At 46.1% G+C, this 12,456-nt stretch overlaps 1 pseudogene; it reads right to left on the bottom strand.

The window, feature by feature from the left end:
- The window catches only part of LOC138390315 (small ribosomal subunit protein uS2-like), a 40,754-nt pseudogene extending 29,982 nt beyond the window's left edge, over positions 1 to 10,772 (bottom strand).
- Positions 10,773 to 12,456: the final 1,684 nt, after the last annotated feature.

The following is a 12,456-nucleotide window of genomic DNA, read 5'->3' as shown; positions in this document are numbered from 1 at the left end:
GACTTTCCCGAGGAGTCACCGTTTGCCCTGAGATCTGGAAGCCGAGTAGAAGCAAGTATGTGAAGATGGAAGGGAAGGAAATTCCAGCAACCAAATGAGCAGGCTCTTTGGGGGAGCAAGTCAAGTTGAGGCATTGACAAAGGTCTGTGTGCCTGAGCAAAAATGAGGAGTGAGGTGAAGCTGGAAAGATGGGCAGGGTGGGGAACCTGCTGCCTTCTGGATCCTTGAGGGTAGCCTTTTGACTGAATCCAAATTTTACGGAACAAATGCTTTTAATAAACGGATTTATTCTGTGAAGTTTGGATTCTGTCAAGGGGCTGCACTTGGAGATCCAGAGGGCCACATGTGGTCTTGAGGCTGCAGGTCTCCCACCCCTGCTGGGCTGTGGGGACTTTGGGAGCTGTGTTGGGGAGCTTGGGCTTTTCTCTAAGTGCTATGGGAGTTATAACAGGGTTTTCACAGAGGCAACGTGGTCAGATGTGCATCTTGGAAAGGACTTGGATGCAGAGTGGAGAAAGCTCCATTTTTCTATTTGACATTTACCCTCAAGGAAGGAGGTTCTCCTATTCCCATTCTACAGACCGGGACACTGAATCCCTGAGGGTGATGGCACTTGGCCAGGACATACAGCACGGCTGACTGTGGAGTTTAGACCCACAGCCCTTTGTGCCTTCTCACATTTACTGCACCCAGGGTTCTTCTCTCTTCTCAGCTACACCCTGGCCCTCTTGACTAGAGCACTCAATGCAATCATGTCCTTTGACCTGCTTCTTCTCAGACTGCAGGTCACAGCCTCTCTCCTTCCCAACCTTCCAGGGTTTTGACTTCTTTCTCTGGGTTGGACAGTTCCAAGGACGCAGGTGTGGTCTTCATTTCCCTACCCTACTTAGAATCTTTTTTGGGGGGCCAGGATATCGCTCTCTCATCCTGGCTAGAGTGCAATGGCATCACCATAGCTCACAGCAACCTCAAACTCCTGGGCTCAGCAATTCTCCTGACTCAGCCTCCCAAGTAGCTGGGACTGCAGGTGTGCATGACCATGCCTGGCTAATCTTTCTTTCTTTCTTTTTTTTTTTTTTATAAAACAGAGTCTCATTCTTGCTCAGACTGGAATTGAACTCCCGGCCTCAAGCAATCCTTTCGCCTCAGCCTCCCAAAGTGCTGGGATTACAGGCGTGAGCCACCGCGCCCGGCCCCAGTCAGCATCTTTGAATTAAGCATTGTCTCTTCATGGGGTCCTGGAGGGGTAACACATTGCTACTAACATTCACTCATTCCTGCCATCATCACCTCTCCTCCCTCCCTTCCTCTGTCCCTCAAACACACTGGACTCCACCTATGCTCCAGGCCCCAGAGTTACAGAAAAGATCCTTGACCAGTCTGGAGAAAAAGATAGGAAAACCAGCTACACAGTGTAAATTGATAATGGTGTCTGAAGAAATTGGCCAAACGTTTTGCCTTGCTGGAGCTCCAGGAGAGGTGAGGGGCAGGGGGGGAAGCAGAGATTGGGAGTTGAAAGAGGGAAGGGGATGCAGAAGGGGCTTCCCAAAGAAACTTGCAAATTCACTGCCATCAAGTCCCATGGGAGACATTGGGTAGAAAAGCTTCCTTTTAAAAATGTTCTTGGTCCCTCTAGTCCTCACAGATGGCGATAGTGAGGAAGGTGTGGGCCGACAGAGGATGAGATTTTCAACAGATGTGGAATAAGAGGCCCAGAGACGGGGGCTCGTGCTCCGGGAAGCCCCCAGGGAAGGGAGACCCTGAGGACGACAGGAACGGGGGCTCTGCGTCCTCCCCCGCGCCTGCCTCTCCCGCTCTCCCTGCCCTTCTGGCACAGAGTGCCATTGATCCTCTGGAGTGAGGAAGGCTGTTTGCGGGTTATTTATTGTTTCGGTGGCTGCGGGTTGTGTTTATTTATTTACTTATTAATTTTGCCAGTCAAACTCAGCCATATTGACAGGACTGCGCCTGCCCCTGGGCTCTTCCAGCCAGCCCACCGCAATGCACAGAGAAATAATTAGTTGCTGAGGTATCAGGAACAGATGTCGAACTGACATCCTCCGTTTACTAGTGTCAAATTCAGCAGTTTTCCTGCCTCCCAATAAATTGCCAACCTCTCACCGCCTTCCTGCCCACGCCTGCCTACCTGGCAGGGCTCTCCTCTCTCATTAGGAGCCCAGCACACACCTCCACGCTGACCTCAGCCTCTAACGCCATCCCCTTCTCTCGCCCTTTGTGCCTTTTAAATCTTACTTGCCACTTTTTGGTGGACATGGTAGGAGGAGAGTGTGGCTTTGTTCCCTCCCTCCTAAGAGAAGCTGGAGCTCTCCGTGTTTCTCAGAGAATGGGGAGCCCCCAGGAGCCTCGGGCAGGAGGGAGCGATTACTTGCTTCAGACTGGGGCAGTGACCTTTGTTTCCTGGGGCATCCTGAGGCTCTTTTGCAGATACCATCAAAGTCTGCTGCCCTTTCAAAAGCCATGCTCAGTTTCTGAACAGTATACAATTTACATGTTCTGAAATCTTAGAAAAGGCAGAGTGGGGTCTTGTGGGTATTTAGGGAAACGACCCCCGGGGCCGGTGTCTAGGAGGTTAAGAAGAACATTTCAGAATACAGGTGTAATAGGCATTGTGCTTTAGAGAAGCTGTTGATTTGGGCTGAAAGACAGGATCATATCAGGGATGGCAGGAAATTTATTTATTCATCACTCAGCTAATATTCATGCTGCTTTTTTACGTGTCAGGCATTGTGCTAGGTGCTGGGCATGCCGGAATGAGCTACTTGTGGTCCCAGCTATCAAGGTGTCTACAGCCAGCTGGCCAGCTGGGGAGTCTGGTGGGCTGTATTGAGGAGTCTGACCTTTACCATGAATGCGCCAGGGAGCCTCTGAACAGTTTTAGGCAAGGGAGTGACGTGATCTGCTTTGCATTTTAGAGAGATCACTCTGCAGGCCAAGTGGAGGATGGATAGTAGGTGGAACTGTGAGGAACCCCAGAGATCTCATTAGGAAGCTCTTGGAATGGTCTGGCTGAGAAATGACTAAGGTCCAGCAGGAAGGAAAAAGATTTTAGAGGTACAGTCAGTAGCACTTAGAGATTGAGGTTAAGATAGATGTAAACCCATTATTTTACAGTCTCGAGAAAGTGAAAGGATCTATTTCAGGTCATGCAACCTGTAAGACATGGCAGAAGCAAGGTGTGACTTCGAGTCCCTGACTTCCTCCTGAGGGTTCTGGTCACGACTCAGAAAAAGCTGTCTCTCCCTCCAGATGAAGAACTGGAAGTTGCCTTGTGTCACCTAATCTCACAGGATCTTGGCATTGGAAGTGTTCTTAAAGGTGGTCTGTCCAACAATTTACACTCCCAGCCTCATCTACAGCCTTCCCACCAGCACCTGGGCACAGGGAACTTAGCACTACCTGAAGCCGCCCACCCTATCCTTGGAAGGCTTCTTCCCAAAATTAAACCCAAATCTATCTCTGACAGATTCTGCACATTGTTAGTTCTACTCTAGGAGGTCACAAAAATAAAACAAAGCTAAACACACAGGAGACTAGAAAGCTCCTAATGGATGGTGAATTCTCATCCCAGAAGCAAAGTCTACTTGGGAGAAGGATATGAGCTCAGACGTTTGTTCAGCACTAAACAGCCAGGGTGGTGGCCAAGTCATACTCCCCAGACCCGGGGAGCTGACAGCTACTCTTATCACTGGCTATGGGGACTTTTCATCTGGGCAGAGCAGGAAACTCATTGATAATGTTTTACCGGCCAAACTGGCTTTCTGGATTCCACACCCATTGTCTCCCATCTCCTGCTTCCTGTGATGTACACAGCAATCCACCAGAACCCTGTTTGCTCCTAGTAACTACGAGCTCGCCCCCCGCAACATGCAGAGGAGATGTTAGCCCCAGTGGGATCTGCACCCTTGTCCTATTCACTAAACCTTGCAACCATCCTAATTACCTGATACATCAGCTTAGACACCAACGGCAGTTGGGCTCCATTTCTAACTTTTAATTGGCTGTAGAGTAGGATAGATCATAACCTCTTGCTAAACTCTTCCCATGGAGCTTTCTATGTTTACATAGCACCATAAATTCAGCTCATCAGTCCTCCAGAAAGTTCCCCAAATTTCTGTCCCTTTCTTTGAAGCCGGTTATCTTCCTGTGCTTGCCTTGCAGGTCTGTTTGAAGCCTGAGACTTCCCTGAACCATAGACACAGAGTGTGTGTCCACTCTTCTCCTTTTGCCCTGCCCAACCTGGGGATGCTCCAGGCCTGCCCTTGTCCCTCAAACCTACTGTTGGAATGATCTTCTGGTTTCCTCTTTTCCAAGAATCTCTAGGTCAATTAACCCTTCTCCTCTTTTGGTCACCTATGACTTACTGCTCAGACCTGTCTTCAGCCAGGCAAAGGCACATTTCAACATTGTTTGAAGGTTCCTGTGCTCCCTCTCTCCTAAAGTTACCCAAATTTATTAATATAAGTTTTGCAGCAAAAAAAAAATATTAAAGCTGTAAAAGCCTGGGAAAACATGAATAGTGACTGAAATGAAACAAACATATAAACAAGTCAGATTTGAGGAAATAGAGAAAATACACCCAGAAAAAAAGTGAAAGAAGATTTAAAGATTAATAATAATTAAAAAACACAAGAAGGTTGAGACTAGAGTTGCATAATAGATGTCATGGAAAAAATTGAATATTGTTAGAAATGAAAATTAGAATTGACACTGAAACAACAAATTAGTGAGATTTAAGATAAGTTGAAAAATTAAACAAAACCAAAGAAGGATGAAATAAATAGATAATTGTAATGCATGAAAAAAACAGCAGGCCAGCAAAATAGAAAGATTCGCTCTATGGAAAATGAGAAGCAGGAAAGCTCACCAAATATGGAAACGGTAAGTAAAGGCATAATAACAGAAGGTTTCCTGGAGTTTTTTTAATACAGAATTTAATCTGTATGGAGTCCCTTTCAAGATTAATTACCAGAGAAAAATGATCAGAAAACATTTTAGTAAATAGTACCAAAGTTTTAAAGTCAAAGAAAGGATATCTCAAGTAAATATAGGGAAGAGAAATACAATTTCTCAGCTAATTTCAAGTAGCCAAGATCTGGCAAGGAGGATTCGAGTAGAGATGATAAGAACCTTAAATACAATACCACGTATCTATACTCCTAGACTCCAATAAGGAGAAAGGAAAACCTTCTCCTGAATGACAAGCCTAAGTGCTGCAGATTAGCAGTCCCCAACCTTTTTTACACTAGGGACTGGTTTCATGGAAGACAATTTTTCCAAGGATGGGGTGGTGGGGGGGAAGGGGTGGGGTGGGGGGAGGCGGTGGTGATGCAAGCGATGGGGAGCTGCTGTAAATATAGAAGAGGTATTGGGTTGGGGACCACAGCTGCAGATGACAGTATTCTCCAAGTTGTCTTACAGACTTGGTCCTAATAAATTAACAGTGAAAGGACTCCACAGAATTAAATAGAAGTTATTGTAAATTATAATATATAGGAATAAAGATAATTTGGAGATCATTGTATGTTCATTCCTTCTGTAAACATTTAACGAGCCTCTTCTGTATACCAGGTACTGGATTGGTTTGCTAGAAACTTGCTCTAGCAAGTATTTTTTGTTTCATAGTGACCATTACTAAGATGCTATAGAACTGGCTAAAACAGGATACAGGTCATCGGGAGATAATGGAGATTCCAGAAATAGACTCTAAAGAAAGAAATATTTTAAAAATATGTGACAAGGGAAGTAGGAACCACAGGAAAAGGGAAGGAACCACAGGAAAACAAATAATTGTATGCTGTGTTAGGATCACTAGAAGCAATGTAGAGAAAAATTCAGATCTATAATTTACATCTAGGTGGATTAGGGCTACAATGTTAAAAAAAGAAAGAAAAGAAATAGAATCTTATGCAACTATGGAGGGGAATTAATTTCTTCCTTGCTTAAATCATAACACTGTCAGTAATAAGGATGTCAGGTTAAGAGCCACACAGAATTAAAACTTCATGAAAAACAACAAAACTCAGATATAAAGAAAATAAATGGGAAATGCCCATCACAGATAAGATAGAGAAAGTTCTGGATTCAAAATGTATAAAGAGCCTATACACATCTACAAGAGACAAAACCATGTGTCCACTGAAACCATGGTTGGAGAATGTGAACAAATAGCAAATGTAATAGTAAAGTTAATGAGGAAGAGAATCATCTCATGTCTAATTAATTTTAAAAAAGAAAAGAAAAGAAAGATAAAGCAGCTATGAGCTCCTACCTCATACCTATTAGCAAAAACAAGCCAAAGTCATAAAACTCAATGCTGGTGCATTTCTCTGCAGACAGGTATTGTCTCACATCTCTAGTATCCATGTTAATATTCTGGAGAACAGACCTGGATAAGTAACTCTCATCTGAGTATATGCTTCGAGCCCATGTCTCCCCTTCTGTAAGTCAAGGAAATTATTACATATAAACTGGAATCTACTTTTATGCAGATGTTTATGGTAACATTGTTTATGATAATCGAGACCAGAATACTCACATGTCCAGGAGAGGGTAGGTAACCTGAACCTTATCAGTTCAAAAGCATATCATAAAACCATTGACCACAAACTGAGAGTTATTCAGACACATGGAAGAGACAAGTACAGAATGCAAGGTCCTTTGAGCATAACTGCTTAGACGCCATGTGTACTGTTGAAAATGGCGGAAGAGTCTGTCGGCCGTGCTGGTGGTTGTGAGGCGGCGCAGGCCAGCTTCCATTAGGCCTTCATTTTCCTCATGCGCTGCGCTGTGTCCTTCGTGAAGATCATCTCACTTAATCTCCTCAACAGCGTGCGCAGCGGTACGATCTCTGGAGAAAACTGATACACACAAAGTTCAGGGACTCGCCCAAGGTGACGCAGCCGGTAAATTGTGAGCGAAGCTGGGATTCAAACTCCTGGGTCTGAGCTAACACACGACCCAATACAACCTCAGTTACTTCTTGAGATCTACATTCTATGAATACATGTTCTCCGAACGTTTTCTTAGGGCAGGCATTTTGTTGTGGTGGGCTGTGAGGAGGCATCTCCAAAAGGCGCGGGCTCTTCCTCAGGGTGACGCGTCTCAGCTAAAGATGTGGCGAGTTCTCGTCAGAGGAAACCCGCTCTCCTAACTCCCCCTGCAGCTCTTCTGGTCTAGTTCCAAAGGGAACAACTCCCCCGGCTCTCCCTCCTGTGACACGAACGAACGAGACCCCCACCCACACCCATGGAGTTACGTAGGTGGTGTTTATTTTCCTGTGACCACCTTTTCCAGCCAGGCCACTCCTGAGAGATAGGGCTCTGCGGCATTCCTTTCTAACCCACTCTGTTCGCTGCCACACCCCTCTTCCCTGATGCATACTTAGCACCAACAAACCTTAAAATGATTCTTAAAGCATTACTTTATAACCAGGCTCTGTCTCCTTGAAGGGCTTCTGCCTCCCTACCTCGCCTCCTGCACACTTTAATCACACTCCAACAGGCAGAATAGAAGCACTTTTGAACGCTCATATGTGGCATTCTCGCTGGAATATTGCATTTGGGGTCAAGCGGCAAAAGAAGCCTGAGCTGTGAGGGGAACCTCCCAGGAGCGAGGAGTCGGCCGAGCCGGCGTCTGCGAAGCGCCTCCCGCGCCAGCAGAGCGGCTCTGGATCACGCAGCACGCGGAGAGCCTCCATCCTGCAGCTGCTGGGGTCCAGTGCGGGGGCGGGAAACAGTCTGCTGCCTGCTTCTATATGACCCCTTAGCTGAGGATGGATTTTACATTTTGAACTAGTTGGAAAAGAATCCTTTTTTTGATAAAACGTGACAATGCTATGAAATACAAACTCCAGTGTCCGTAAATAAAATTTAACTGGAACACATCCGCTCATTTTGTGCTCCAAGAGAGAGTCGAGTTGAGCGATTGCGACAGAGACCCCGTAGCCCTCCCTCAAAGCTTAAAATGTTTACTTTCTGGCCCTTTATGGAAAGTTAGACTCCTGGTCTAAAGGAATGTCTCTTCTGAAGCCTGCTCCACCCTCAGTGGAAACGACCACTGCTCTTCCCTTTTGAACCTTACACCCCATAACCACGGCGTTATGCATGGCGTTCACTTTCCCGAGAACGCCTTTTCCATTCCAGGGCCACAGAATGAGTCTCTGCAAAGGAAAAACAGCATTTGTGACTGACTGTTCAGTCACTTACACGTGGCCCAGAGAAAGGCGCTAAAGACTGAATGGAGAGGGAAGAAGGGCTGTCTTTAAAGGGCTTATGTGACCTCACCGGGAGAAACAGAACGGTTCTAGCATGTTCCTATCACCAGAGATACTTACTGGTCCAATAGGAATCACCCAATCTCTTCCTCAGAATGTTTCTAGTTCCACCTGCTGATTTCACCATGCTGGAAGGCCCTTTTTCTTTTCTTCTCTTTTTCTAAATTTCCTATCTCCCGACCCTTTCCTTAGAACTCTCAATAAGGGGTTTTCACTTAAAAAGAGAGTTAGGTCCTGTGCTCAGAGTTTATCTTACTAAGATGTCTCAGCAAGAGAATAGAGAAACACTATGACTCATTGTAATAAGGTACATATTGTGACAAGAAAGATTTTAACATCTTAATGAAAGCCCTGAGGGGAAATTTGCATAAAACCGGCTCTTTGTTGCTTAAAAAGAGCCACTGATGCCTTATTTTAAAAAAATCAGACTCCAATTTTGTTAAATATTCACTCTGGGAATGATTTGGAGTATTTTCCTTATCTCCTGGGTGTTTTATTTCCTTGTCAAATCACAGGTGCTTAGAATGGAAGAGGCCCAAGCCTTCCCTCAGCCCACCCTCCTTGAGGGCCCTGTGATAGGGACGCTGTCTTACTCCTTCCAGACCTGAAGCTTTCTGAAGTTGGGGGAAAACTAGAGGACAGATCAGCTCCTGGGACTTGGAACTTTGATAGAGCAAGAACCCCCTTGCTCAAGTCTCTGTATTTCTGCAATTATATAATTCTTCAACTCCATTAAAAAAAATTCTTGGTCGGGGAGCGGTGGCTCACACCTGTAATCCTAGCATTCTGGGAGGCCGAGGCAGGAGGAATCTTTGAAGTCAGGAGTTCGAGACCAGCCTGAGCAAGAGCAAGACCCCGTCTCTACTAAAAATAGAAAAAACTAGCCAGGCATGGTAGTGCACTCCTGTAGGCCCAACTACTCAGGAGGCTGAGGCAGGAAGATTGCTTGAGCCCAGGAGTTTGAGGCTACAGTGAGCTATGATGACGCCACTATACTCTACCAGGGGTGACAGAGCAAGATCCTGTCTCAAAACAACAACAACAACAACAACAACAACAAACCTCAACTGGTTTTCTAGTCTCCTGAAATTTATTTTTTATTTGAAGTTTGTCTGACATTTTCGACAGATTGTTGCTTGAATACCTCCAGTGACAGGGAGTTCACCACCTCTTGAGGCAGGATGTGCTACACTGAGCTGGAATCTGCCTACTGTTAACCTCTCCCACTGGTCTTCGTGGGCTCCTAAAATAGCAAGAATTCTTTTGTTGTTAATCACATATCAACATTAAAAAGTTCCACTTAGCTCTACCTCTCTGGATGGTTTCAGGTGACATTACAACAAAGGACAGATCTTCAACAGGATGCTATCTCCATCCTTGGTTGCCGGATGACTCTCTCTTCTTATGCAGACACTCTCCTAGAAGGAAAAGCAGGGAAAAACCAAGGCCAGACTTGTACCATTCCCAGGGTTTGAGGCAAATCACCCCAGGGCAGAAGGCTTCAGCTGCCATGGTGTTGGTTTTGTTTCTTTCTTTTTTTTTCCTTAAGAAACTGATGTTTATTTTCCATCTACCTTATTTCCATCTTGCTTAAGAGCCTGTGGAAGAGCAGCTGAGTTAGTTCCTACCCATTCAGCGGCGGCCTGAGCAGCGGGAGCTGCAGACCAGGCTTCCGTGGCAGGCCGAGCGCTCCAGTCTTCAGTGGGCAACTGCCGAGTAGGCAGAGGCAGCTGCACGCCTGCAGACCATCTGCACCCTCTGGTTGGGGAGCAGTGCACTCAGGCGCTGGAGCAGTCCATTCTCCCTGAAATTCCTCCTTGGCCACAGCCTTTTCAGCAGCAGCCTGCTCTTCCTTTTCACTATCTTCAGGATCCCTGTAGAAGTAGAGATCAGGCATGACCTCCCACGGTGTTCACGGGAGATGGTGCCACGCATGTGCAGAACTTCCCGGGCCAGCATCCACATCAGACCCACTGAAGGAGCTCCCTTATTGCAAGGCATGGTGAAGTGCACATAGAGCAGAGGAGAATCTGTGTTGCACAGAGCAATGGTAGGCAGGTTAACGTAAGACACCTCTGTGGGAGACTGGTGGTCAGCCCTGGGATCGGTAACCACCAGAAGACGTGGTCCTGGAATCTGCCTGGATCTGGTTAGTGAGGGCTCCGTGAGTCAGGCAGCCAGCAATAGGAATGGCTCCGACGGCAGCAGCAAACGTCAGCACAGCTCCCTGGCCGGTGTTCCTGGAGGATAGGACGCTGACATCAGCAGGGTTTTCGATGGCAACAACGGCACAAACTGCCAGCAGGAGCTTCTCCCATGTCCCCTTAGGATTAATGAAGTAGATGCCATCACTTTTCCTTTTGTGATGTACTTACTGTTCCATTTGGAAGTTGAGGTTGATGCCACACAAGAGGGTTCCTGCTGCAAGGAATTTGAGGACATTCTCCTCCATTTGCAGGACATCAAGTGCTCTGGACATTGTGAAAGTTTCCCTTTCAGTTACTACAAGAACCCAGAACAATGCTGCCTGCTGTGGGTGCATGTGGGCCTCTCTCTGGGTAGCAGGGAATAGCAGTTAGTTGTGTTTTTTTTTTTTTTTTTGGTACAGCTGAATTTGCAACCTGCATCCCACTGTCAGGTTCTTGGGTGGCTACACTCTGCAGCGCCAGCTGGTGGGAAGTTTGTATCCTCCCAGGTATTTGATACCCAGGAAGGGAACTTTGCTGAATGCCAGGGGTAACGAGAACAGTGTCCTTGCTTGGGGGCAAGGATATTTGATCACTGGGGACTCACTGGATAGAAGGGAGAGGGGAAGGGTCTGAAATAAAGCAAGTCAGGGTTACTGGTCTTGCCCAAAGTCAGGAGGCAGCTCAGAAGGGTGGGAGAGCAGAGGTTCTGCCCTCATTCATTCACCTGGCCATACCACCCTCCGCAGCCCAAGGAAATGTTAAGGAAAATTTATAGGAGGCCACGGGTTTGGACTGAGCTCCTGCACTAGGCCCAAGAGACAACACCAAAATGGAGTCACCCATGCTGAAGTCCCAGGCCACCAAGCTGAAACTAACTTTATCTGACCTTCCAAGAAGTCAGAATAAACAGAGATAATAGCAAATCCCCAACAGGCCAGTTTTAGCCGGCATGATAATGCAGTTTCTTCTGGTTTAACCTTTACAAGGAAAGTAACTTTGGAACAACCAATCCATTTTTTGTTACCTATTTATGCTTTCCTCAGCCCTTTATTGTCTATAAAGCCAAATTCCTCTGCTCAACTCATTGGAACACTCATTCTATTTTATAGAACAAGGTGTTGCCTGATTCTAGAGTTGCCAATGAAAGTCAGTTAAGATCTTTAAACTAAATTTGTTGTAATTTTGCCTTTTGACAGAGTCTATTTGTCGGTGTTTTTGGCAGAACGCCAACATCACCTGCAATCGCTGCTGTGATACCTGCCTCCCTGCACCGCAGCAGTGGCGTCCCAGCCCAGGGCTGCCACCGTGATTCTCTGCAGAGTCTAGTGGGGACAAGAAACAAACAAAAACAAACAGCCGATCCTTCTGTGGCCCAGTTTCTAAGACGAAGCATCTAAATACAGCCTTTCCGGAGCAGGTCCGCTTGTGGGTGAGGGCCCTGCTCTGGGGGAAGTTGGGGGCTTAGGCTGAGCAGGACCATGGACTAAAGTTGAACTCCCAGAGAGGTATTTGGGGCTTCATTTTATTTCAAACCAGAAGCCAGTCTCAATGTGACTTTGTGTATAAAGAAAAAAAAAATCCTGAAAAATAGTCCCTATCTTTTTCTCCCTCTTCACATCCCTACTTGGTTGACCACAGTTTGGTGGGAGTGCTGATGTGGTGGTCAGCATTGACCTTTATACTTACTTCCCTCCTTAACTAAAGGAGCATTCAGGGCACAGAACACTGACAAGTAAGCATTGACAACTGTGGTTCTAGTGCTCAAGGGGATGCTGGACCTGGCTCAACCCTCATTTGCCCAAAGGAAAAAAATGAGACAGGGAGTCGAGGGGTTGAGAGAAGAGCCTCTTAGATGCTAATAGACTAGGGCCACTTTAGTTTTTTGAGGTTTCTCATAGTTTAAAATAAAAGAAGCAATTTAAAAAATGAGAATCATAAAAATTGTGGAATATTTTAAATGTTGACATTTTGTAA

Source organism: Eulemur rufifrons, chromosome 8, assembly GCF_041146395.1.
Source record: "Eulemur rufifrons isolate Redbay chromosome 8, OSU_ERuf_1, whole genome shotgun sequence".
NCBI lineage: Eukaryota > Metazoa > Chordata > Mammalia > Primates > Lemuridae > Eulemur > Eulemur rufifrons.
This window is presented reverse-complemented; position numbering and strand designations above follow the sequence as displayed.